Raw genomic sequence first — 26,264 nt, 5'->3', positions numbered from 1 at the left:
ATGTCTCTGTCAAATATTTGCAGTCTCCTCTCCCTCTCCAGATAGGGAGACAATCTGTTTACAAATGGGATTGAGAGCAGACAAGAGTCAGTGTGCTCCTCATTTCCAAATCACTTACTCCCTCTCTTTCTCTGACTCTTTCATTGAGACCTAGAAAAACATGGTGTTTAGACGTATCAGTCGAGATGGAGCTTCTGCAGTCAGTTGCTTCAGGCCTTATTAACCAGCAGATGAACAGGCATAGGGCTGTCTTTGGGTTCGCTAGTCACAGAAAACAAGGTGAGGGATATCATAGCCAACACTGGCACTTAATATAGAAAGTTTGTATGCGAACTTTGGTGTATAGGTATTTATTTGAATTAATGTTGTTTTTGACCAGCCCCATCATGTGAGGATGTCAGTATTGTTTCATGTATGTCTACCTTCTTAAAATAAAAATACATTAGATACAAGTTGTAATATTATGTTTATGCTCTGTGTATGTTTATCCTACAGCAACTCAACGTTGTGATTGCACGTTATGCCCAGGTATACTTACTCGTGTTTTAGAAATTTAGTTTGCGGTTTTACTTGCTCATCTTGGCTTTGGCTCACTATTATGCAATAGTGCATATTTAAAATGAGGCTAAATTCATTTTAATAGACTAGTCTTGGCATGTGGGCAGTGTGAAATGTGCTTGGGTCAGTATTTAATACTTTCAGCAACATTAACACAGCGATAACAGGCCCGCTCAGCACTTCTCACTGTCCTCTTCTGAGATCAGATGAGAAGCTCCTCTCCCAGTGGCAAAAGTGATGACTGTTCCACAATGCGTACTCCATCTTTGGCTAATCATTTTTCTTTGCTGCATTTTTCTCAGATGTAGCAATAAGGCAAAAAAAATGCTTTATCCTCTGTAATCAATGGAATTTTTCAAACCAGGAGCTTTCAATGGGAGGTCAGTTTCATGAACACACCACTAACCTGATTGTGCACACACACAAAGAGAGCATTTTGAAAGCAGGGCAGTTTGGGTCTCATATTAGCTGCCTTGGTAGCTGCATTTTTCTATTACTATTATAATTTTTATTAAAGGGGTCATGACATGTGAAATCAAATTTGCCTTGATCTTTTGGCATGTAAGAGATCTTTGTACCATTAAAACATCCTGCAAATTTTAAAGCTTGATATATGCTGAATGTGAGTGTCACATCGAGTCAAAAGCAAACAGAAATTACAATCACTGCTGCTATCTTATCTACACTGGATACAGTATTAGGGATGCAACAATACAGTTAGTCCACGGTTCAATACGTACCTCGGTTTTTAATCATGGTTTTCGGTTTGGTTCTGATAGCTTGCCACATCAGTGTGTGTGTATTATTGTTATTTTTATTTTTTTTGCATCTAATTAACAACAAAATACTCCTGTAAACCTCTTTACACTGGAAAAAGTGTGGATTATATGGATTATATATGTCTGCTTAATATTTACTATGAGGTATTATTTTTCCGATTTTTACGCAAAATAGGATGGGTTTCGTTCATACTGGATGCCAGAGGGCGCCCTCGTGCAGAAAATCCACATGCGTCAAAGACATAACGCTGTTGACGTTCCAGCCACGAAATCTCTAATATGGATAAAGGCATCACTATTGCTGTAACTGAATAAAAACAAGATATAACATTAAACATTTTGAATGAGATGAAGGGGTCGGTCCTTTGGATCATTGCAGGGGGCTTGATGCTGGGCCTGTGTGGTAGCATAGGTATTAAAAACATTTATGTGGTCGGCGCCGATAGCAGCATGCCAACATACAGCACCTTTGCGTTACGGGCGTCCCATGTTCGAATCACGACTCGAGGACCTTTCCTGCTACTGCTCCCGCTCCCGCTCCCCCTCTCTCTCTCCCACTTCGCTTCCTGTCATATCTGATCTGTCCTATACAATAAAGGCAAAAAAGGCAAAAAATAAATCTAAAAAAAACAAAAACATTTGTGTGTACACAAATACTTAAGCACCTGGTGATTTACATGTTGAATTAATATTCACAATTTACTGGTTTTAAAAGACAGGATTTGCTTTTTTTATCCTAAACACTAAGTTAGATTTGCTTTTAATGCTACTACACAAAGTTTTTATTCAGAAATTTAATTTATTCATCAATTTCATAGATGTTTTTAAAAACGGTATTGCCTTGAAATATGTTTTAAAGTTTCTGTCAAATAATTTAACAACGTTTTTTTTTTTTCTTTATAGAATTGTTTGGAAATGTAAATGTATATTATATTACTTTCCATCCACCGATCCATTTTTCACCGCTTTTCCTGAGCCAAGTAGCAGACTAAGCAAAGCAACCCATACTTTCTTTTCCCTGTCCAATTCCTCCAGCTTTTCCATATTATTTTGTATATTTGTTTTATTTATTTGCCATTAATTTATCTTTAGTGTTGATGTGCTGTCTTCTGCACAAGAATAACCTTCGTCTGAACCCAAGTCTATGAGTATTACTTGCCCCATGATTTCCATATGTTTTTGTTGTCCAATATGGTTCCAGCATAAGCATAAAATGAATAGAATAAAATCATCAGTATTCAGTATGCATTGTTTGATGTCCCAGCGTCTGCAGGAATTTTAAACCACTAAACTGCTGAGCATTACACCAGGGTCAGGGAGTGTTTTACTGCCGATATGTGGCATCTCTTTACTTGAAGGATACATCCTTGACTTGTTTGTTTATGAAGACAAACAGTTCTCTGTTCTTCCAGAGAGTCAAACAGGCGCCGGTGTCTGTGTTTAGGTTGTTTAGTGTGAAGGAGGTTTGAGGCTCACTGGGGCTGCCGTTGAACGACTGATGTTTTGTTTACTCAAACGTTACAGAATCTTCACCATTTCATTTGCATTGCTAAACACAACAGGCTACACGTCCCCCGTCTCCCACTGGGCTCTTTGCATGTGTGTGTGTGCGCATGCCGATGCTAGTGTCACACCGCTGCCTGAAATTCATGATGTGGATTCAGCTTATCAGTGGTAATTTAACCTTTCTCGTCCTTACCTGACTTTGTGGCGCAAGCTGTATTAATACCCACAGCTTGCTGTGTGCCCATTGACTTTTAAATAGGATTGTCTGAAAACAATGTGAAATACTACCTTGCCTTGATCAGATGAATTGCATATGGTGCTCTGGGTGGCCTGTGGAATTGACTTACACTACATAAGTGCAAGATTCAGGTCACATTCAAAAAGACTCAAAAATTATTTTTTAATTAAAGCATAGTTACAGCTTATAGCCAGACTGTGACAATCATACACCCCAGTTAAAATATTCGAGATGCTTTAATTTTCTTGTATATTTACAGAGACTAGTACTGATTTGTGTCCGTTAAGAATGTAAATAAGAGGTGAGGGTTTGCATGACGTGTTTTATTGTTTGTGAATGATCTGCCAGTCCAGATCCGTGGAGACATCTCTTCAAGCCTGCAAGCTAGCAGATGTTGTCACGGTGCCTTCGCACAGTCTGATTGGCTGTCAGGCACCTGTCAGAGCACATCAGAGCAGTGAGAACAAAGCTAAATGCAAAGGAATTGGCACCTGCCTGTTACTAACTGAGGTGCTGGTGCAGCCGTAATTAGCTTAGCTAACTATACCTCACTGTGCGGCCTGTCTGTAGCTTCCCTTTATAGCACTCAGGTTGGTACCATATGTACAATGTGTATTGAATATTTCAATGTGTGCTGTAAATATTTGATGAATCTTGTCGGAGTGATAATTGGGCCTTCGTTGAGGGGTTCCTTTTCATTGTGAAAGATTGTGAACATGAGTTTTTGAGATTTGATGACTTTTCACAGTTTCACAGTGCCCAGATGTCTAGCTGTCAGCTAGTTTGTCATTATTGGATGAATAATAAGCTGTAAGTGAATCTAAATCTAATGCAGCATAGTCTTAAGTTAAAAATTTGTAACTTTATCACAATGCGAGCACAGCTGAGCTGCATCTTTTCAAATCAAGAAAAGCATTTAAAAATATAAGTCTGATTGTTTTTGTGATGGAAGTATTATTTTTTTTCAGACCAGAGAAATTAAACAAGCTGTAAAGATTTATGTCCTAAATGTTTAAATAATACTTTACCTGTGGCAAAGTAGTTCAGACAAACTAGGAGTCACTGTAAAACACCATTATTGGTCTTCCTTCTGAAATAGTCTTGTAGATCAGTGAAGTTTGTGTATGTGTTTGTCAACGTGTGCACAGCCACATTCATTCTTTTTTTGGAAGGCACCAGGTGTGGTTATCAGTCTGAATGAGTGTGGTAACCAGTGCGCAGTTAAAATCAAATAAGTCTGTGTACAGTTCCACATGCCAACAGCAGGTTGGTTGTCATCTGGACTGTTTCCCTGAGAGCTGGGCTATTTACCCTCCCCTTATATTTAATTCTTTATAAATCTGGAGATGAGCCTCACTATTATAAGTCTAATCCGATACTGATATCTAGAGAGCAGTGTGACCCGTTGACCAATATAATTCCTTAAGGGGCATTCATGCTGACAGTGATTTGCTCTGACAAAGCGATTGGGCGTCATTCTCTTTCAGCCAGAGCTGACTTTTTCTGTTGAGCTCAACTTTGCGCAGTTTAGATGCAGATAGTGATTCACCGCTTGATACAGCTGGATACCATTACAGACTAGTAACGCCTACTAGAAATGAACAGACAGTGCAGCATTGTAACCAACCTCCAGTGATTGAACCAATATCTATGTAAATGTGGCTTTTTATAAATAATACAATTTAATGATGGGAAAAGGGATTTACATATGCCGACTCATTTAAAAAAAAAAAAAAAAGTAATTTACATTAATTAACGTTTATGTAAATATATATTTTCTTTTTCTCAATTATTTAAAGTATGTTTGTAATACTATAGTAGTTATATTATAGTTCTATTATATAACTACTGTAAAAAGTGTCGTTTTTAAGATATATTTCACCTTCTTAATTTTACATAAAAGGTCTTTAAAATTGTGTTTTGAGCCATTATGCTTTGGCACAGTATCTGTCAAACGGACTAAAACCGAAAACGCAATATGGCTTAATCCCTTCATCAAGTTTGTTTTCGCTGCTTGTTTCAAAGTGAAGTGCACACTTCATTCAGGCGATCAGCTCATGATCCAGTGTTTTCCAAACCTCAGAACGTCTCCATTCACAGTGAATGGATGCAGCGAACTCGTTTCTTGCACATACTTTTAGTTTAGCATGCATTTGGGATTTTAATGGCCACAAGTTATGCTTTATGTCCGCGGCAGATGATTACAGCATTTCGCTAAATTTGCAGTGAGACTCGTTTTTGCAAGCCTGTTTCACTAATGCTGGAGTTTTCTGTCAAAATAAAAGCTATACTGCCATTTCCGGCAAAATAAAAGCCTAAAATTGCAGTATGAATTGCTGACAACTGTTTAAATGGATAACATTACTGCAGTCCAAAAGTAAAAACATCTCTATCACGTGATTAGGAAATTAGGAAAGAAGTAATGTAATTTCCCTACTGTAGTTTAAAGCAAAAATAATATACCTATGTAATTTTCATTTATTTTGCAGTGCAGTTATTTTACAATATGTTACTATTACTGTCATTGTTATTATTATTATTATATTCTAATTTGTTTGGCTTCCTAAAACACCATTGTGAATGTAATTTAGACTGAGACGGTATATGACAAATAAAAAGAGGGTTGAGCCCCCTTTAAAGTTCAGGATCAAGTCAATTCACTGACATTTTCTGACATAATTTTGCTTAGGTAAGAACATAAACAAAAAATGTACAAAATTGTCAATTTATTTTTTCTTCATTTGTTTTTTTTTTTTTTTTTTTTTTTTTTTAATATTGCAATAAATATCATATTGTGAACTTCATATCAGGATATTATCATATCGTGAGATTTTAATATAGTTATATGCCTATTGTTTGCATTAAGTTGTAAAAAATTGGTCAACGCTGCTGAGGGACAGTCTGTTTTTTTTTTCTTCTCTCACTGCCATAATCCATCTTTTTTTATTTTAAATAGAAAGGTCTTGAAAGTGCAAAAGTGGATTTTGTTCATTTTGCTGTTTGACCAAATAGGAACACACAATTAATATTTGCTCTAGACTCCAATGTACCTTTGTAGAATTTCACCTTGGTATATTTTACTTCCTGTTTTCAAATCTGGACATGCACGCGCCGTTCTCTTCATCCATATTTCAGTAAGCCTATATAATGCTGTGTTCTGTGAGGTAGAACCTGTCCTTACTTTACCAGGTGTTATGATTACAAGGGCAGACAGGACTAGATGGGTGTTTTGCGAGCTGAACGGCATTTCTGCAGTGCATCATCTCTTTTCTTCATTCATGGTCTTTTCTTCAGACCAGACCTCTGTTGACTGCAGTCTCTGACAGATGTGTTTCTTCAGAAGAACAGTATAAAAGCTCATCTCCCTAAATTAATCTGCCACGTCTTCAGTATTAGCTTCTGATTGAAGCAGTTGCTGCTCTGATTTGTTTGGGAGTCCTAGCTGAAAGTGTTCAAAATCTTTGTGCCAATCTGTGGCATAGCACCTAAGAAAACAAAGAGATGTTTTCTTTGGTCTGAAGCAGGAAGCTGGGTACTGGGCCAGGGGTCCCTCGGCGTTTCATTAAAAGTCGAGGTTGTGGTTGGGACCGTCCTGATTCGCCGTGGTGTGACCCATCTGTTGTATATGTGGGCTAATCTTAGCTTTAGCCAACCACCAGGGATTAAAGAGAAATAAGTAAGCCTCTGCTTCGCCACTGCTCTAGGACTGCAGGCGCTGTACCGCACTGCTTCCTGCCTTTCCAGACTACATTTTTAACTTTTTACATCTACGCTTGCCTTAACTTGCACTTCTGTGACTTAACGGTTAGTCAATGCCACAGTCTGCACACAGTGCATTTTTAGAAAAGCCACACAGAGAACTCCCTGTAGGTTTGACCAGTCTGTAAATAAGAGATCTTGAGGCATTGTGTTTCCCTGTGTGCGTAATGACCATGATCACCCAAGCGACCCTTGACCTTTATCCATCCAGGGACTAAATCCATGGATCTACATTGGTGTAAACATGCATAAAGCTGGATTAGTCCACCGCACATGTTGGCATATACCTCCGCTGCTAGCTTTAGATGGCGAGATGGAGTAAGACATGAAGATCATGTGCTGTATTGTTCACTTTAACTACTTCTCCACTTCAGTATTCTGCTCAAGGCAAGGTGAAGAAGTGCTGCTTCTGGGTATTAGGAGTAATCCAAGGGTTCAGGGATAATGTTTTAGGTGGACTGGGTTGTACGTGTGTGGCTGCACACCGAAATACCTTGTCTTTGTTTTGTTACGCTCTTTTCTCTGACAGGGATTGGAGAGCAGCGTCCTGCTGCTTTATTGCTGTGGGGCAGAGTTACAGAGTTTCTTGCAGAGTTCCTCTTCAGGTCTCACAGAGTTCATTATTTATGAAGTTAATAAAGGTTGCTGGAAGTGGGCCTTCCTTCCTTCCTTCCGCACAACTTGGGTGACCTCAGATGGGAAAGACAGCCCGGTCTCGGAAAAGTTCTTTTGTTAGCGCAGTCAGTGATGTATTCTCTCTCCTCGCTGTAGTCGGGAACCTCTTTTGTCGTGCTCTTACTCTCGTATTCTCATTTGTCTCATTTTCACTCGCTCTTTGTCTGCTTCTCCTTTTTTTCGTTGCTGCATTTGTCTGATTAGCCTGGGGACCGCTATGTGCCTAAACAAAACGGCCTTTATGTGAGAGGAAAGGCATTTCTTCAATGGCCCATATTGACACAGCACCAGTTTCTGTGCTACTTGTTAATGGACTGCATTGACCCCCTGAAGAGTGTGATTTATCTGACCAACTCCTGTGGGAGCTGAGCTTGAGCTTCATGTAGAATTTTAGATCTGTAGATTTGAGTCTTTGATTCAGATGTCAATCCCGTGACATTCAAAGAGTTACAAAACTCTGAATCAGATTACATGTGCTAGACTTCTAGGTTCTTTAGGGATTAGTTTGTACAGGGTTGTTATGGTTGTAGGTAAATGGCCTGGAAAAGTCATGGAAACGCACAAAACCCTTAAAGGTCATGCAAACATAATTTAAAATGGTTTTCATTTTTGCAGTGTGTTTTTAAAATTAATTATTAAAAATCATTTTTAACACAATATCCAGTAATCACAAAGATGGAATAATCATTAAAAAAAACAAGGAAATTCAGTGGAACCCAATGTTTAATTTAGTTCTAGTACATCGCCCAGAGGGGTGAACATTAAAGGAGAAGTTCGCTTCCAGAGCAGAAATTTACAGATAATGTGCTCACGCCACTGTCATCCAAGATGTTCATGCCTTTCTTTCATCAGTTGTAAAGAAATTATTTTTTTTCCACTGTTTTACCTTTTTTGTAACGGGCGTTTGACCTTCTTTGCATGTTAACTTTGTAAACACTGGGTCGGTACTTCTGCAGCGATGTAGGATGATTTTGAAGTTGAAGGAGAAAATGCGATGGGAGTTTTTCGACATACCCTAACTGTATTGACCCGGATTACACAGACTACTGTATGCATGCGCATGGCAGAGCTAGACCAGACAAGCATTTGAGGCTAAAAAGTCAAACTTACGGGCACCATTAAAGTCCACTATATGCAGATAATTCCTGAAATGTTTTCCTCAAAAGACATAATTTCTTTACAACTGAAGAAAGAAAAGCATGAACATCTTGGATGACAATGGGGTGAGTACATTATCTGTAAATTTTTGTTCTGGAAGTGATCTTCTCCTTTGAGCCTTGACATGTTGGTTGTGTATACATTAAATGCCTTTGTTTTGACAGTTGGTATGCATCTTTTTTGTTTTGTGCTCAATAAACAAATTCTTATGCTCTTTTACTTAACAGTGGATGTAGACCATATTCAGTGGGGCGCTGTGTTTAATTGTTGACAGGAATGAAAACGAGACTGTTAGGGATAGAAATACAGTGTGTTCAGTGGATTTGTGCTATTGCTTCACAGCATGCCAAAATTTCAGCTTCAAAAACACTTTTAGTTAAAAAAAAAAAAACTTCCAATCCAGTTTTGAAAGTTGTGAGTTCATGTGCTCTAGGACCTTTATACAGTGCATGCCATTGTAAAGACTGAACCTATCCGTCAAAGCCTTGTTTTCATCTGTGTTAAAAGAATAGTTCACCCCAAAATAAAATGTTCTGAATGTTTTTCACCCTCAGGCCATCCAAGATGTTGATGAATTTGTTTCTTCTTCAGAATGTATTTGGAGAAGTTTAGCACTGCATCACTTGCTTACCTATAGATCTATTGCACTGAATGGGTTCCTTCAGAATGAGTCAAAACGGATGATAAAAACATTGCAATAATTAACAAGTAATCCATGTGACTCCATCAACTGACACCTTGTGAAGTGAAAACCTGCATGTTTGTTAGTTCATCATTAAGAAGTTTTTCACTTCTACAGTGCTACAGTGCTTCTTTGCTACAGTGAAAGTCCTTTATCAATAATATTGCTTTTTTCTTTGAATTTGAATGGTCGCTTGTTGATACATTTATTAGAATAAGTGCATTATTATTTAAGGGCTTAAAGGAGAAGTCCACTTTCAGAACAACAATTTACAGATAATGTACTCACCCCTTTGTCAAGATGTTCATGTCTTTCTTTCTTCAGTTGTAAAGAAATTATGTTTTTTGAGGAAAACATTTCAGGATTTTTCTGAACATGATGAATTGATATGGTGCCCTGAGTTTGAACTTCCAAAATGCAGTCTGAATGCAGCTTCAAACGATCCCAAATGTGGTTGTAAATGATTCCAGCCAAGGAAGTAGGGTCTTATCTAGCAAAACGATCGGTTATTTGCATAAAAATAATCAAATTTATATACCTTTTAATGTCAAACGCTCATCTTGTTTTGCTCTTCCACTTTTCGACCTCTGTTTGTTTTTTTTCCATTCATGACAGTTAGGGTATGTCGAAAAACTCCCATCTCATGTTCTCCCTTAACTTCAAAATCGTCCTATATCACTGTTTTACCTTTTTTGTTAAGGGTGTTTGATCTTCTTTGCATGTTCACTTTGCAAAGACTGGGTCAGAACTTCTTCAGCGATGTAGGATGATTTTGAAATGATTTTTGAAGTTGAGGGAGAAAATATGGTCAGAGTTTTTTCGACATACCCTAACTGTATTGAGTCAGAATACACAGAGTTCAGGGAGAGATTAAAAAGTATTTAAGTTGTATTTTTTTTTAATGAAAATAACCAATCGTTTTGCTAGATAAGACCCTTCTTCCTCGACTGGGATCGTTTACAACCATAGCTGGGATCGTTTGAAGCCACATTTAAATTGCATATTGGTAGTTCAAACTCGGGGCACCATATCAGTCCATTATATGGAGAAAAATCCTGAAATGTTTTCCTCAAAAAACATAATTTCTTTACAACTGAAGAAATAAAGACATGAACATCTTGGATGACAAGGGGGTGAGTACATTATCTGTAAATTGTTGTTCTGGAAGTGGACTTCTCCTTTAAAAACAAGATGCATGCAGTCATATTATACCATTACACCATTACCTACATTGTTATAATGTGGTATAGTTATGCAGGCCCTCCATAATGCATAGGTCAACTGCCTGCTCTGCCTGTAGTTAGCAGTGACCCTATAGTAGTGTACTGTAAAAATGGTTTCATTATATTTTCTACTCACTAAAATAACCAGATTCTGACTGCTGTTAATATCTCTAACAGCTGGCCATCTGTTTGTTTGAGGATATATCAGATGTCTGCATTTTGTGCCTTGACATGCCTAACATTATCTAGTTAGCGTTTTCGTTCTTATACAGAATGCGTGCATTTACTGCTGACATCCTTTATGCGCAATTCCATAGTGCTAATCCCTATTAAGCTTTTCTACAGTATGCACTTAATGGGATTCTATACCGAAGCAGTCTTCCAAAGAGAGCTCAGAGAGTCGCTGCAGATCTTTACCAAAAAAAAAAAGAGGAGGAGTAGTTGATGAGCTAAGCAGTGTGCCCAGCCTTTTTAAACAAACACACTCTCTTATCAAAGTCTTCTCTCTGTCGACTTCTTGCTCCTGTTCATGAAACAAAGGTCAACCTTTCAACAACTCTGCCATCTAGCTAAAGGCCACAGACTGCTGCATGAGCTCACGGGCTTGGCACATTCTGTTCCTAAACTTTCAAAGCTTGATTCTGCTCAAGCTCTATGTACAGCACATAGAATCTTAAAACATTTTATTCTTTGCATTTCCCACTTGCTAGAAACACACCAGTCTGGGTTGGGAAGTATTTTGCAGGCGCTTAAATGATCTTTAGAAGAGATTCTTTGTTCCAGAAGACTGTCTAAAGAGGTTAGAGCCGGTTATTGAGTTTTCATTGATTGTCTGCATTCCACATGTCCTTTCCTATTTACCATCTAGTATGCTGATTGTGTACGAATGGATTTAATGAATTTTTTAAGAAGTGGTCTAATGTGGGCCGTTGCAACTCGAGAAGATTTTTTAACAGGTGATCCATGTAATGCTCTATTGGAAAAGTGTTTTCCAGCTCTTTGGTCTGTATAAATAAGTAATGCTTTTATCTGTAAGGCAGACAAAAGAGTGCCTTTTCATTCTTACGTTCCAGATACAGTACAAGAATAGGAATCATGAGGAATAACTACTGCATTTACAGTTCCTTAACAATTTCATTAATAATTTGTTTAGTGTGTTTGTAGAAGCCATTTTGATCAATTCAAGTCACTTAGACCAATTCAAATGGAACTGAATTTTTTATTTTGACTGATTCAACTAAGAAAATCTCATTATAACAATCTTATGAAACATTATAAATGTCTTTCCTGTCATTTTTGCTCAATTTAAAGCTCCTTGCTGAATAAAACTTTGAAGAATCTACTTTTAGTTACAGACATGTCTTAACCAGATGCTAAAAATATAAGAAATATAAGAAAAATATAAGAAATTAGGCTATATAAACAAGCCAAAACTAATTAATTTAGGCTAAAGTGAAAATTAAATTAATTATTTATTAATATTATATTTATTATTTGGCATAATATCACTGAAGTGGAAATGACTCCTTCTAGTCATAAAGATAAACAAAACTGTAAACGGTTTGCTTTTAATTGTGTACATTCACAGTAAAAACACATCTTTGTGCTTTTGTAAAAATAAAGAAAAATAGGATACTGTTTTCAGCCGCCTTCCTTTCGCGCAGCACAAAAATGCACCAAATCTCTGCGTACTAGCTACTTGTTAAAAAGATTTTTCTTACGTTTTGTTAATTAAGTAAAAGTGAAATGAACATCCCTACTTCCTTCCACTCAACGCTTGTCAGTTGCCTTGATGTCAGAAAACTTTACCTTTATAACCGTGGTTTAGGATTTCTCCCTTTGAAGTCTGTGTAATGCTGCACACTTTTATAACCAAATGCAATCGGTCAGCCACTCGCAGCTTTGACGCTCTTGAAACCCTAAGAAGATTTCAAGCCTTTTTTTCTCCCGCCAAGAATGTGTTACTGAAAATTGTCTTTTTTACACCTCAAGTGCATTTTGCGCTCCTGTGTCACTGTGACGGTCCAAACCCATGCCAAACATCTTCCTTTTCTGTTGTGTTCATACAGCCCTTAAAGGCAACATTTAATTAGCATCCTCTCAAAGGGAGCCTGGTCAAGAAACCAGTCCTGTCCCTCAATGAATCAGTTCGAAGACATACGGCATAAGGCATGACTCATTGTGTGACTCCACTGAGAGGGCTGAAAGTGGGCGACCGTTACATTACATGCATGCTGTGGTCACAAGGATGGTTTGTTTGTTTGTTTGTTTTTTACTGTGCATCTTGCCAATTTTAGTGCCGTCATCCGTTAGAGCTCATCTCCCTGTAGGATAGGGAGTAAAACAGGACAAAAAGCAGATTTAGTTTCAAGCTTGAATTTACTCAAACAAGTCACTCTAGTTTATTTGCTTAATTTGATGCTAAAATGAGTTAAACATTTTACCATTTTATCTCACTTCATTTTGTATTCCGTCACTGAGCCAAAAAATCTCTCAACCTTGCAGTATAATTGCTGGCTTATTTATCTTGCGCTTGTTGTTTCTTGCTTTGGTCTTCAGGGCCCTAATTTCATTCACAGGTATTGTGCACAGTTGTAATCTGCGGCACACATTCTGCATGCACAATGCATAAAATTTAATAGCTACAACATGTAGGTGAGAATTAGTAAAATATATGCAAAGATGAACAAATCAGATCAATAGTTTGAAAGACTGATTCACACCAAATGATTGGATTACAAAGCTTCTTCATTCTCTCTCTTTCTCTTTCTGTTCTTACTCCTTACAGCTGCTTGTATTTAGTGTGACCTTGTGCTGACATCGTATTTACTTTTTATTTTCTCGCTAAGTGCCAAGTGGAAGTAAAATTCTGAGTTTTTTGCCAGTTGGCCCTTGCTAATGGAAGTCATAATCAGTTTAAAAACATGCAAACCCTCTACTAAAAATCTGTGGCTACTTTTGTTTTCTAACTCCCTCAGTGGAAAATATACCATGTATGCAATGAATATTGTATTGTCACCAAAACACATGAAGCGTCTAATCTTAAATTGTCCCATAGAGACAAAAATCAATATAAACAGATTATACATTTATACATATATTAGACTCAGCGTGCTTGCAGCGTTTTTGCAAATTTGATTATCTATACATTTATCTGTCGCATTTGATGTGTCACGCAGGTCTTGATGTGTGAGTCACTTTCGTCTGCTTGTCTCCGCTGTGCACGCTCACCTTAAGGCTCTGGCTGACACGCTATTGCATGTGGCTCTTTGAAATCAAAGTGACTGTGGTGTAATATGAATGTAATGTGATCTCTTTCTCCTTAGGCAGACCCTGCACCCCCTCCTCTTCCTGATGTTTCCCCATCCCTCTTGCCGCACACTCTCATTAGCATCTGTGACAATTACGGCATCCATTCCTGTCAGCAAAAGAGAGAGAAAAAAAACCCTGAATAATGCATTCAGCGGGTTGTGAGGTTTAATTTCGGGATCGTTTTTCCTCCAGCCTCGTTCTTGCCCTCTTTAAAACTCTTAATCTCCCTCTCAAAAGGAGCAGTGTGGTGCCCATTGTAATGGTGGTGTTATTGCGGTGCCCCCCCCAGAAGAGGTGCCAGCGAGAGGAATGCTGACTAACGAGAGGCAACTAATGAAGACGGAAATACAAAAATAGAATTGCTTTCATAAATGTGACCCTGGACCACAAAACCAGTCATATGTGTCATTTTTTTTTTAAATTGAGATTTATGCATAATCTGAAAGCTGAATAAATAAGCTTTCCATTGATTGTATGATTTGTTAGAATAGGACAATATTTGGTTGAGATACAACTATTTGAAAATCTGGAATCTGACAGTGCAGAAAAAAAAAAAAACTAAGAAAATTGCCTTTAAAGTTGTCCAAATGAAGTTCTTAGCAATGCATATTACTAATCAAACTTTACATTTTGATATATTTATGGTAGGAAATTTACAAAATATCTTCATGGAAGATCTTTACTTGATTTTTGGCATAAAAGAAAAACAATAATTTTGACCCATACAATGTATTTTTGTCTATTGCTACAAATATACCCGTGCTACTTAAGACTGGTTTTGTGGTTCAGGGTCACAAATAAGGTTAGAAAGGTTAAGAGAGGAGAAGAGTGTGAAGAAAATGGTTGTTAGCAGTATAAATATTTAGATATGAGAAGAAGGTTTTAGCGCAAACGGAATGTGTGCTGAATCAGTCAGATGTTTCATCATCTATCAAAGAAGCAGTTTGTAAGCGGTGTGTAAGATCTTGTATCATAGCAGCCGACTTGCAGCCACCAGGACCGCCTGTCGGAAATGAGCTCAGCCTAGTTGGATCAGACATCCTTGTCCTGTCAGCACTTTCTTTACTCATTAATTAACAGATCCGGAATTAATTAACTAAGCCCTGAAGCTTCTGTTCTTATTTAGCCCTACATGTCACGTTTACTGTTGTCTGCGGAGCTTGCCTGTGTTAGGTCAGAGACGCTTTAAGGAGGACAATGTTTCCCACACTTCAATACGATAAAAATGTTGATATTCAGTATCATTTTGATACCACAGGGAAAACTGACACAACATTTAAGGGCGTAAAATTGTTGATTTTTATTGAAAGATAAATATAACAAGGCTAGAACATGACAATGAGGTATATTTTACATTTAAAGGTTTAGTTTACCCAAAAATTAAAATTATCACATTATTTACTCACTCTCACGGCATCCTAGGCATATATGACTAACTTCCTTTCAGAAGAATCCAATTGGAGTTATATTACAAAATGTCCTGGCCTTTTCAAGCTTTATGGCAATAGGCAGGTGTTTCTCTTCAACAGGTCAAAACGAGTCCAATAAAGTGCATCCATCCAAAATAAAAAATGCTTCACATGGCCTCAGGGGTGATTAAAGGCCCCCGTAGCTTTTTGTGATGCGTTTTTGTATGAAAAAAACATCCATATTCAAAATGTAATGATCACTTTATTGAGTGCGGCATACATGAGCAGTTAATCACGGGTGCCGACATGCGTTTGCATCGCTCTTTTCTGTTTACTGTTAACACTGGCATATCGTCAGAGTGTCTGATTCTAACATTTGGAAATATTCCTATTCAAAATCGTGGTTCCTCGATTTCTAAAAAATACAGTTGCGGCAAAGCATTAAATTCAAATTAATCAATAAAATCTAAAAAAAAATCGCCTAGCCCTATTATTGATATAGGCTTAAAAATATATCCTAATTAAGAAATATATATATATATTGTAAATACCTCTATAGCACCCCCTGTCCACGTTATTTTTCCCGTAAGAGCGGGTGCGGCCGTTTTCAAATTTTATGGCTCTAGCTTCCGATCTCATCCACATCCAGCTATTTTTAGCTGTACAAAATAGCTCGTTTTGCTGTTTGATATCGCAAATTGGTGTGTCTTGTCATATTATTTTAATTCATTATCTTAATTATGAACTCACTGGCTTGTAGTGCAAACAGTTTTACCCTTTACTGCACGTTACTGTTCTCGTTATTTCCCATAGCGGCAGATGAACCAGAAGTCTTGCCCATAGGCTTACTTCTGTGTTAAATAAAAAGATGGATAGTCTCACAAAATCTTGTCGGAAACACTGGATGCATATTCGCATTTCCTTTTCATAAACATTTCCTTGGCCTAAATAAAAACAATAAATATACAAGAAAATAAAAAAAAGCAAAATACTTAAATTCAATGCATGCCAGTAAATCCTTTATGGACCCTTGGCCAGCACATCTTCTGCCTGTGACTCACAAGTGAGTTATGTAACTGGCCTGACATGATAGCAGAACCAATGGGCTTAGTGTTTTTTTCCCCCCAGTGTCTGACTTCATGCAGTGACGTAGTGATGTTTGGGTGTAAGCATGTTCATGTGTGGCACAGATGTGACAGACACATACCTTTACTGCTCATTCAAGCAAATCTGAGTATGATTGCATTTCTGCTTCATTAGATTTAATAATCAAACTGAGCCGATAAATTATTGCTTTTTTGGTGCATCTGGTCTTCTAAAGCACAGAGCTCATTAAATAGCACATTAACAATGCTTTAATGTGTATTTATGTGTATTTAGTACTTTCTATATCCATGATACACACTTTGCCTTTTATTTGTAGGTCTTAGTTCTGTGGGATATTGCCTAGAATCATCTTATTTATTTGTTAGAAGAAATCTGTTGCAAGATATACTTCTTGAACATGAACGTCCCCTCTGAATTGTCACATTATGGAAGTAAAACGAGTTATAAATGTTGTTTCAGGGTGATATAAAAGCTTAACTGCTGGATGCTGGACACCATAGCATCTTGTGAAAACACACTGGTCTCACGACCCTCATGGGACAGGGCTTATTCTTTCACTCGTTGAAACATGATGCCTCCATGATCGGTGTTCAATGAGCCGGTTTCTTTACAAAGAGTAAATACTCATCTGCTCGCTGAAGCCTGCAGAGTAAAATAAATGGGAATGTTATGCAATAGCCTGATGTATTGTGTTTTAGATACGACTTGAGGACTCACACCGTTGCCATGATAGAGTGATGGATTAAAAAAAAGACTATGTGCTTAGTCGCTATATCCTCTTGGGGGTAAAATGAAGGATGGCCATTCCAGTGAGTTTCTCTGGTGCTCTTTAAATGGCTTTTGCCTTCCTTTGCCCTCATTAAGGTTTATGGACTACAGGGTGGCTAGATATCTCCAGGCTAATAAAATGATCACCCAACACACACCCAGACTAGTTTCCTATTAATTGGACCGTGTCAGAGGACAGGATATTATGTGAGTAAATGACTAATTGATTTCAGATTACAGTGGCTGTGTGAGACAGGCGCCTTTCTTTATCACAGTGGCTATATTTGCCTTATTCATCTATAGTCACTGGTGGCCTACATTAAATGTTGGCTCATTGATTTCATTTTTTTTCCCTATTCTTTCGGTTCAAGATGTTTGACAAGCTCTTTAAGCTTTAGAATTATTAGCTACAGGTATGAGAAGTGCCATAGCAGTATTAGAAAGATTTCTGTGATTTCTGTTTTTTGTTCGTCTTCAGAACACAATTTAAGATATTTTGGATGAAAATCGGGAGGCTTGTGACTGTCCCATTGACTGCCAGGTAAATACCACTGTCAAGACCCAGAGAAGTATTAAAAAAGCATTCTTGTCGCTTCATAAAATTCAGATTGAACCACTGATGGCAGATGGACTGTTTTGACGATGTCTTTCATACTTTTCTGGGTCAGTCAAAAGCCTCCCGTTTTTTTTTTAATCCAAAATATCTTAAATTGTGTTCCAAAGACGAACGAAGCCTTTACGGGTTTGGAACGACATGGGGGTAAGCCATCAATGGTAAAATTTCTATTTTGGGGTGGAGTAACTTTTTAAGTAACTAGTATGCCCTGTATTATCTTGCTATGAAATTGAGCTCAACCTTTGAAGCACAAGAGGCCTGAGATGCTCTTCAAAGACAAGCACACTGCTATAGAGTGCTATAGAGTTCATGCAGCTGCTCGGCTTGTTTTGGCCATAATCACTCCTGCCAAGAAGATTTAAACCACTGCTGATGGGCTATTTCTGTTCAACATATGAATGCTGGAATTACTCCCCTCAGTCAAAGCCCAATGCCCTCATGTTTCAAATCAAAACAACGCCTGAATTATGCACTCCAGTCTTCCGCGGTTGCAGTCCAGAATTAACTTTTTGCCACACCTTCCACATAAAAATCTGCAATCCGCAGCCCATAAATATTTTTGCACGATTTTATTGAAAACAAATGTTTTGTCTGTATAACAGTGGAATTAAGCTTCAACAGTGGAATTAAGCTTCAGATAAGCTACAAACAAACCTATCATATGTAGCAAAAAGCCATTGTTATTTTGCTTACATTTCATTTTAATGAAGAGTTATGCAGAGTTAACGCCACCTACAGTTTTGAAGTTAATAGAGTAAAAGCCTTTTTTAAGGCCGTTTGTATCTTTTTGATGTGGTTTGTAGGGTCCTATGGTTTCCACAATTTGGAAAACACAGACAGAATCACAGAATCCAGTCAATAAAAACGGAATTTACTGTATAAATTCCGGTTGTCATGAAATTTTCAAAATTTTAGAGGGATAAATCAAAAGTAGGTCAGTGTACTTTAATCAAAATGTGAAATAGGCTAGTGTCTATGAATATTAAGCGGCAAAGAATGCTCTGAGAATCACTTCATGAACATTTTAGTGTTTCTTTTGAGAAAAACTATCGTCACATCATTTACAAACAGAAACTTCAACCCGTCAGAATAAAAATTCAATTTAACTTGACACTGTGTCTGAAATACCACTAATAAAATTTTTTATTTAAATATTATTTTGTAAGGAATATTTCTGAATTTACCATAACTTTAGCGGAAAAATGTAAATGTACAACGCAGTATTTCTGGGGAAAAAAAATAAATAAAACAACAGTAAATAAAATTGTTATAAAATCTATTAAATAGAGATGCTTTATATGTTTAATGAAACCATTAAAATGCACTCTGGAAAATTAATGGAAATCACTGAATTTGGTAAAAATAAAAACTGAATTTGAGAAAAAAATAAAACATTTCATAGGATCTTTGAAATGTAATTATTGATAAACTTCAAATAAATTGCTGTTAAATTTCATGATTTCAATTAATTAGACATGGTTTTTGGTTGATTAAAATTTAATTTAACCATTAAAACAAAGCCTAGAAAATGTAAAAGGTAAAAAATTTGGAAAACACGGACAGAATATCAGAATCCAGTAATAAAAATGGAATTGTCATGAAATTTGCAAAAAAACAGAATCCAGCAAACATTGTAACTGAAATAACTGATTTTGTGGAAACATTATATGGAATTTGGGAAAAAATAATACTGGATTCATAGGGCCCTAAATTTGTGATTTGTTGGTTATGTCAGACAATAATGAATATTTCTAGCTCAGATTATTACTGATTGTAAAAGAATGATCAATTGTTATTTGTATTTTTAGCAGAGAATTTTTTATATTTAGTGGAAATAATATTTATACTTTTAATTAAACAATCCTTTTTTATTTTTACATTTATTTTTTTTACCATTTTTTTTTATAAATATGCAAAAAGGAAATTACGCAGCTCTAATATACTAGATTTGTTCTAGCTGGAAAACAATGACATAAAATTATTGCCATATATTTGTCGCATTGTTTCTGGTTTTCACTGCATTTGAAACTTCAAAGACTATCACATCAAGTCAAATCATATCATAGCACATTTTTTTCAAATCAAATCATCTTGTCTGTGTTAGCCAGCTAAACATCGTCTTAATGGCAAATCAGCTGTCAACTAGCCTAAAACTCTCCAATAGCTATCCAATCGTGAAAAAATTTAGACAAATTTTAAACAAAAATGGACAAATGTAAATGCATCTGCCTGTTGAAACCACATATGTAAGTTTTACTCTTCCCAAAATGTCAAACAATAAATAAATAAATAAATAAATAAATGTGTGAGCGTGTTTTTGGCTATATGAAATGTTATAGTCAGATATCACAGCACTAATGCAACATGAAAACTGAAAGTAAGTTGCAGATGCTCAATGCACAACCTTCTTCATTAAACGTAGTGATACCAACTTATCTTTTCAGTGCTGATGCCGCTCCCTCTTTTGTTGTGGTCTTTGATCTTGAAATTAGCTGATGATGAATAAAATGCATTGCATATCTGTTACTTTCATTGATGTGAGCTTTGTTAAATTTGCATATAGTGCAGGAATTGAAGATCGAATTTATATCCGTTTTGTGGAAACAAATTTATGTGGCCAAAGGTAAATGGATAGATATCTGATCACTAAAAACACTTTAAGTGACCAGGTGTAAACAGGCCCTTTAACTGGCCTAGGCCAGCAGGCCATCTTTATTACTAATATGACTAATGCTTGTTTTTCCATAGCTGCATTATTGTTTAGACCGCCATTATTAGCTTGAAAGGAAACACTACTAGTTTTCTAAATGCTTTATGATCACCACATTAAACCCTGTGTGCATTGAAGTAACTCTGCTTGTACTATACTATCTTGTACTATATTTTCATTCCTTTTTTTTCCTGTGCTGGTGTGTCAGAAAGCCTGCCTGTGTTTATGGTTGCTCCTCACCTTTTGTACAATTCTCTCATAAAGGCCAAAGAGAAATAACAAGTGTAGCGACAGAGGGGAGAAATGCCTTCAGTTGTGTTGTTAGCATGTATTGCTCTGTTGCCAGAAGACAGCTGCTTCATAATGTCAGAAGAATGAAGCAATTAGGCCTGGGAATCTGGCAGCAGTCTTGTTTGCTAAAGGCAGCCCTATATAATTTTGAGTCATACATGTTAGAATTGCAGCAATGACGCACATGGCATGGTTTTGCGCATTATAATTAAGTGGCTTTTATGTTTAATATGCTCATTGATGCATTTAAAAGCTGTTGGAGGTCTAGAAACCTGCTGGACAGGATGGCAAAATAACTATAATGAGGAATGGAGACTGATTATGTCAAAACACATGAGGCTAAGCTGCTGTTAGAGGTTTTTAGTGCTCTGACCAATATTAAATGACACTGAATGGGTTCTAAAAATTTTAGGGAGTCACTTTGCTTACAGAATAGTTTCACAAATGAAAAACAAATGACAGAGGTGTAATTTTGGGACTATCCCTTTATGTGTGAAAAGAGCTGTATTTATCCCTTTAAAACAAGACTGACAGCTGTATTTTCCCTCCGTGTGAGTGTAGCCATAGAGTCCCTCCCCTGAGACACTGTAAACTCATTTCTCTTTGCTGCTGTTACCACATTAATGACACATGGGCCCCCCCACCTGACGGTGTCGCTGGGAACGAGCGGGAGATGCTACAAGACAGATGATTTGCTCTTCAGTGGTGTGTTAATCGGATCCCATTAGCGAGCTTCTGCTTTATGTATTCATCTCAGTGGACCTCAGATTCAATTGTCTGAAAAGAATTAAACTGAAAGATGTTGCTCAGTTGTTTAGCAACCATGTTACATAACAACAAACCCTGGTGCTTTTAAAGCAAGGGCCCCAAAGATGTCACACTCTGCAATATTAATGAAAAGTACTAGCTAAACGTTTTACACTTTACTCTCAGCTTTGTAACACCTTGTGTGGTCTGCAAAGTCTCGCTCAGCTGGTTTCTTACAGTGAATCAGTGAATCTGTGCTGAAAGTTCACTTCAGAAGTAGATATAATTTCCATTCCGTTTAAATAATAAATTGTAATAAATTAATTATTTACTTTATTACAATGTTTTTTTATTTATTATTCATTTTGCTATTCTGTTGTTATATTTATCTGTTGAGTCTATTTAACGATTAAAGTTTTCTGTGCCACAGCATACAATGTGCCAGTTTTTCCAAGTTTAATTTTATTTATTTATTTTTTTTTTTTTTATATTAAAAAAATTAATTATCTATATTCTACTATTATTTTAATTGTTCTAGCTTCTGAAAGACTTTTTCATGTGCTGCTGCATGCTCTGTGCCTGTTTAAGCGAAGGCATTTTTTACAAAGTGTAATAGCAGAGGCATTTAATGTCACAGTGGCAGGGTTAACTATTTTCTCTATCGATTTGCAATTTGTAGCAAATCTCCATGCTGATCTTATAGAGCCCTGCATGCTGTGAGAGCTGCTGAATGAATATGTACTGGAAAAATAAGCAAGCAATCCTCACCAGGCCTTAAGCCACAGATCTAAGGGGTTGTAAATGAGATTAATGTAGATTTGCATTGTCTGACACTCATGAGTTTGTCTGTTATCAAAAGGTTTTCTTTATGCTTTGTAATCTAGCTTTGACAGATGATGATTTGGCCACTTTGTTTCTGAAGATGGCTGTTGACATGCACCTCAAGTAAAATGTAGGCTTGAAGCCATATTCATGTTTTCTAATGTTTTGTGGCATCAGAAATGCAACACACTGTTGTATTACTAAGCTGAACAGCATGTCACCTCTCACTTATTGTTTCTGCCCTGTGGGAGCTTCGTGCACTGCTCATGCTGCCTGTCACTCCCTATTTCACGATTTACCCAGCATAGAATATCTTTTGTTTGGCTTGATTTTCATTTCTGTCCTTTAACCCAAACACCAAAAATTCAATAGACATGGAATTATATTGTTTGAATTTATTTATTTGTTTATTTATTTTAAATTGTCTAAATGCATTGCATTTTTATTTTATATTAATTTATTTTATTTTTCATATTTTAAAGTAAAGATTAATTCCATTTGAAAAATAAAAAAAATATTCAAGACGTATGATAATTTTTAAAAATTACTTTACTTAATGTTCATTAGAGCTGCCCCCTAATAGTCGACTGACCAGAATTTTATTAGTCGCTTAGTCGCAGAAAAAAATGAAAAAATCCACAGGCGAAGTCACACAGTCCGGGACGGACGGATCGTTAACAGCTAGTCTATGGTAATACAGTAGGACATTTGGATGTCCTTGGACCTCATCGACCTCAAATATGGCTTATCATCTAAAATATAAACTAAGTATTAGCAACTTTACATGGCCGTTTAATCTAAAATTAATATTAGAAAAATGTGCGCTATTCAGGTGTCTATACAGAGTGTGGAAGCTGAATAGCGCGCTCACTGCATGACAGATAGAGGCAGGGCTGGCCCGGCCCCTGGCATAGGCGAAATAGGCAAATGCTAGGGGCACCAAAATGGATGAAGTTGTTTTTTGTTTCTTTTACCAATACTACTTCAATACTATGAATATAAATACTACAAAAAAGCAGTCGTCCGACAAAAACGTAACTTTTTTGCTCTCCTGACTAACCCTGGTTCAACGCATGATCAGTCTTCCCCCCGCATAGCCACACTTCCACATACATCAGTCACCTGATTGTGATAGATGTTCACTTCACTAGTAAATTATCAGTATGTGAAAAAGACCGAAGGCCTCTAGTGCCCAGGGAAGAAAAAAAAAGAAAAGAAGTTGAGGAAAGCCAGGACAAAGAGGTAATATTATGTAAAGAAGAATTGTCATATAAATAAACTAGGCCTACATGAGGTAAAAGTTGGTGAACAAACTTCATGTTGGCATAGACTAAAAGTTTTAAAATGGCTAATAACAATGGAGTTCCAGAGATTTGAGACTTTGTAATATAATCGTGTAATTTTTCGTGTCATGTGATAACACGTTTTAATAATATTTTGATGCTAGTGGTAGTGTGTAGTATCGGGGGATTTATGATGTTTGGCTAATGGAATTGGCTAATTTAGTAATATTTGTATATATAACTGGGCTTATTAAAATAACGTTTTATGTAAAATTCACTTTAAAGATGTACGTTTCTCAGTTTAATTCGAGGTGATAACGTTAGAAAGGGCTATAGTTTAGTAGAACATTGCCGCCATCTACTGGAAGTCGAACACTTTTCAAATTTATTTTTAAGATTAAAGGGGTGGTCTAATGGATCTTTTTGAAGGCTTGATTGTGTTTTTGGGGTGCAAAGTAACATGTCTTCATGCTTCGTTTTTTAAAAATCGCATTATTTTTCAAATATTTTACCTTTATTTTACACTGCTTTTCAGCTAGCATAAAAACGGCTGGTCGATTTCCCGTTTCTGTGAAGGCCCTCCCTCAGAAGTTCGCAATGAATACAGTTTTAATTACATATACAGATGTAATTATTCTGGCTGTTTGTGACTTAGGCAGCACCTATATTTTATAGATTATCTGGAAACAATTTAAAATAAGCTTAATTTTAACTAACATTAACAAAAATAATAAATACTGTTGCAAATGTGTTGTTTATTGTTAGTTCAAGTTAATACATTCACTAATGTTAACAAACAATACCTTATTGTAAGTGTTACCGTTTCACTATCATCAGCTTTTTTTTTTTTTTTAATAAGAAAATGCATTATTGGTGGAATGGGCTCTAAAGCAAGGGGCACCAGGTAAAATCTTGCCTAGGGCAGCAAATTGGCTAGGGCAGGCCCTGGATAGAGGCGCCGGTGCTCTCACTTGTTCTTAAAATACTTCGTCATTTTTGGTCAAACAGGTAAGAGTAATACATCCTTTGAATATGTAAAAACATTGTGCTTTTGTAAAATAATGAAAGCAAACAGGATGCACTTTCTGTCATCTCGGTCTCTCTGAACTTGAGCGCAAACCTCCAAAGAGTTACAGATAGGAAAACATATCTATAGAGAGCGAAATGTCAACTTTGTAATGAACCAATTCAAATGGGAAACAAATATTCTCAGATTATGTAATCCATATGAAACTTGCATGCGCGCTCGGCTACTGGGGAGATGACGAGTCAGTGTCGTCATCAGTTTGCCATATGGCCCTTTAAACGTTATCCACCCAGGGAGGGCAAGGGACACATGCCTGGCAGAGCTCCTCGACCTCTGATATCAGTTTCATGACTTTCTGTGTGTTTATTCACAGCTGCGTGTCATAGGATGCCACCCACATAATCTGTCTTGAGTAGAGTGTTCTGGATGCCTGGCCTACATCACTGTCACTCCTCTGACCTAAGTAGTAGTAAATCAAGCTTGTCTGTCTGTTTGAAAAATTATTAACAGGGCCATCGTTCCTTTGACCTATATGCACTGAATGTGATTGGATGGCAATACCAGGGCCTTAATATGTCAATATAAGGTTTGTGTTCTTCTAGATTGCATGTGAAATGAGGTAGAGGCAGATATGCTCTGATCTAAAGTGACAGGATTGGAAGGACTGAGTCATCTGAGATGAAACCTCTGTGTGTTGACAGCTGGCTCTGTGTTATATCACTCGATGCACAATGCTGCTATTTTCACCACTACAGAGAGTCTGCAACTGAGGAAGCACCTAAATCCACACTGAATGCTGATTTTAAACCTCAGCAGCAGTGCCAGTAATCATTGTTTTAAAGGGATAGTTCACCCAAAAATAAAAAATTTCATTTTCTCATCTTCATAGCATTTCCAATTTGTATGACTTGATGTCTTCTATTGAACACAAAAGGAAAATATTTTGAAAAAGGTCTCAAATAGGATCAAGTGTTGTTTTGGACCCCATTGTTTTTATCTTGTGAAAAAGAATATTTTTGTGTTCCACAGTGGAAAGAAAATCATACAGGTTTAGAACTAACAGAATGTTATTTTTTGGATGGTTTACCTGCCAATTAATGTGAGGGGATTAATTCTGCAGGAATGAGCAGCATCTGTAGACAGAGCAGCATCTTATTAGTACAGGATGTCCATCCTAAGGTCAGCACGCAGGAGGCATGCAGGCGAATTAATGGCCAGCGGCTCTGTCACATTCCATGGGCTTTAGGTTGAACCGATGGAGTGTTTTTTTTCTGTAGGGTCGCACAAAACCACTGAGCGGCCCCAGGGTATCATATTCTGTGCATATTACAGGGCAGAAGAGAGCATAAGACTTATTTTTTGAAGAAATAATAAAGAAAGTGTATTTCTTCTGTATTAACAACACTCTGAGGATCAGCTGGAGTTTTTTGCAGATAGTGTTAAACTTTCAGTATACATTAACTGTAAACACTCTGTTAATTCTTATATAATTTAGCTTGAGATGAAGTAATTAATGTAAGATATTTATGTTTTTTACGGTCACCCCATTAAAATAGATCCAGTCATCTGCTGCTAACATACAGTAAATTCTGGC

At 36.8% G+C, this 26,264-nt stretch overlaps 1 protein-coding gene across 1 annotated transcript in view; it reads left to right on the top strand.

Moving 5' to 3' along the window:
- Positions 1-26,264, top strand: part of caska (calcium/calmodulin-dependent serine protein kinase a) — a 158,040-nt gene that overhangs the window by 16,687 nt on the left and 115,089 nt on the right.

The sequence above is a fragment of the Labeo rohita genome, chromosome 9 (assembly GCF_022985175.1).
Source record: "Labeo rohita strain BAU-BD-2019 chromosome 9, IGBB_LRoh.1.0, whole genome shotgun sequence".
In the NCBI taxonomy this organism is placed as follows: domain Eukaryota; kingdom Metazoa; phylum Chordata; class Actinopteri; order Cypriniformes; family Cyprinidae; genus Labeo; species Labeo rohita.
This window is presented reverse-complemented; position numbering and strand designations above follow the sequence as displayed.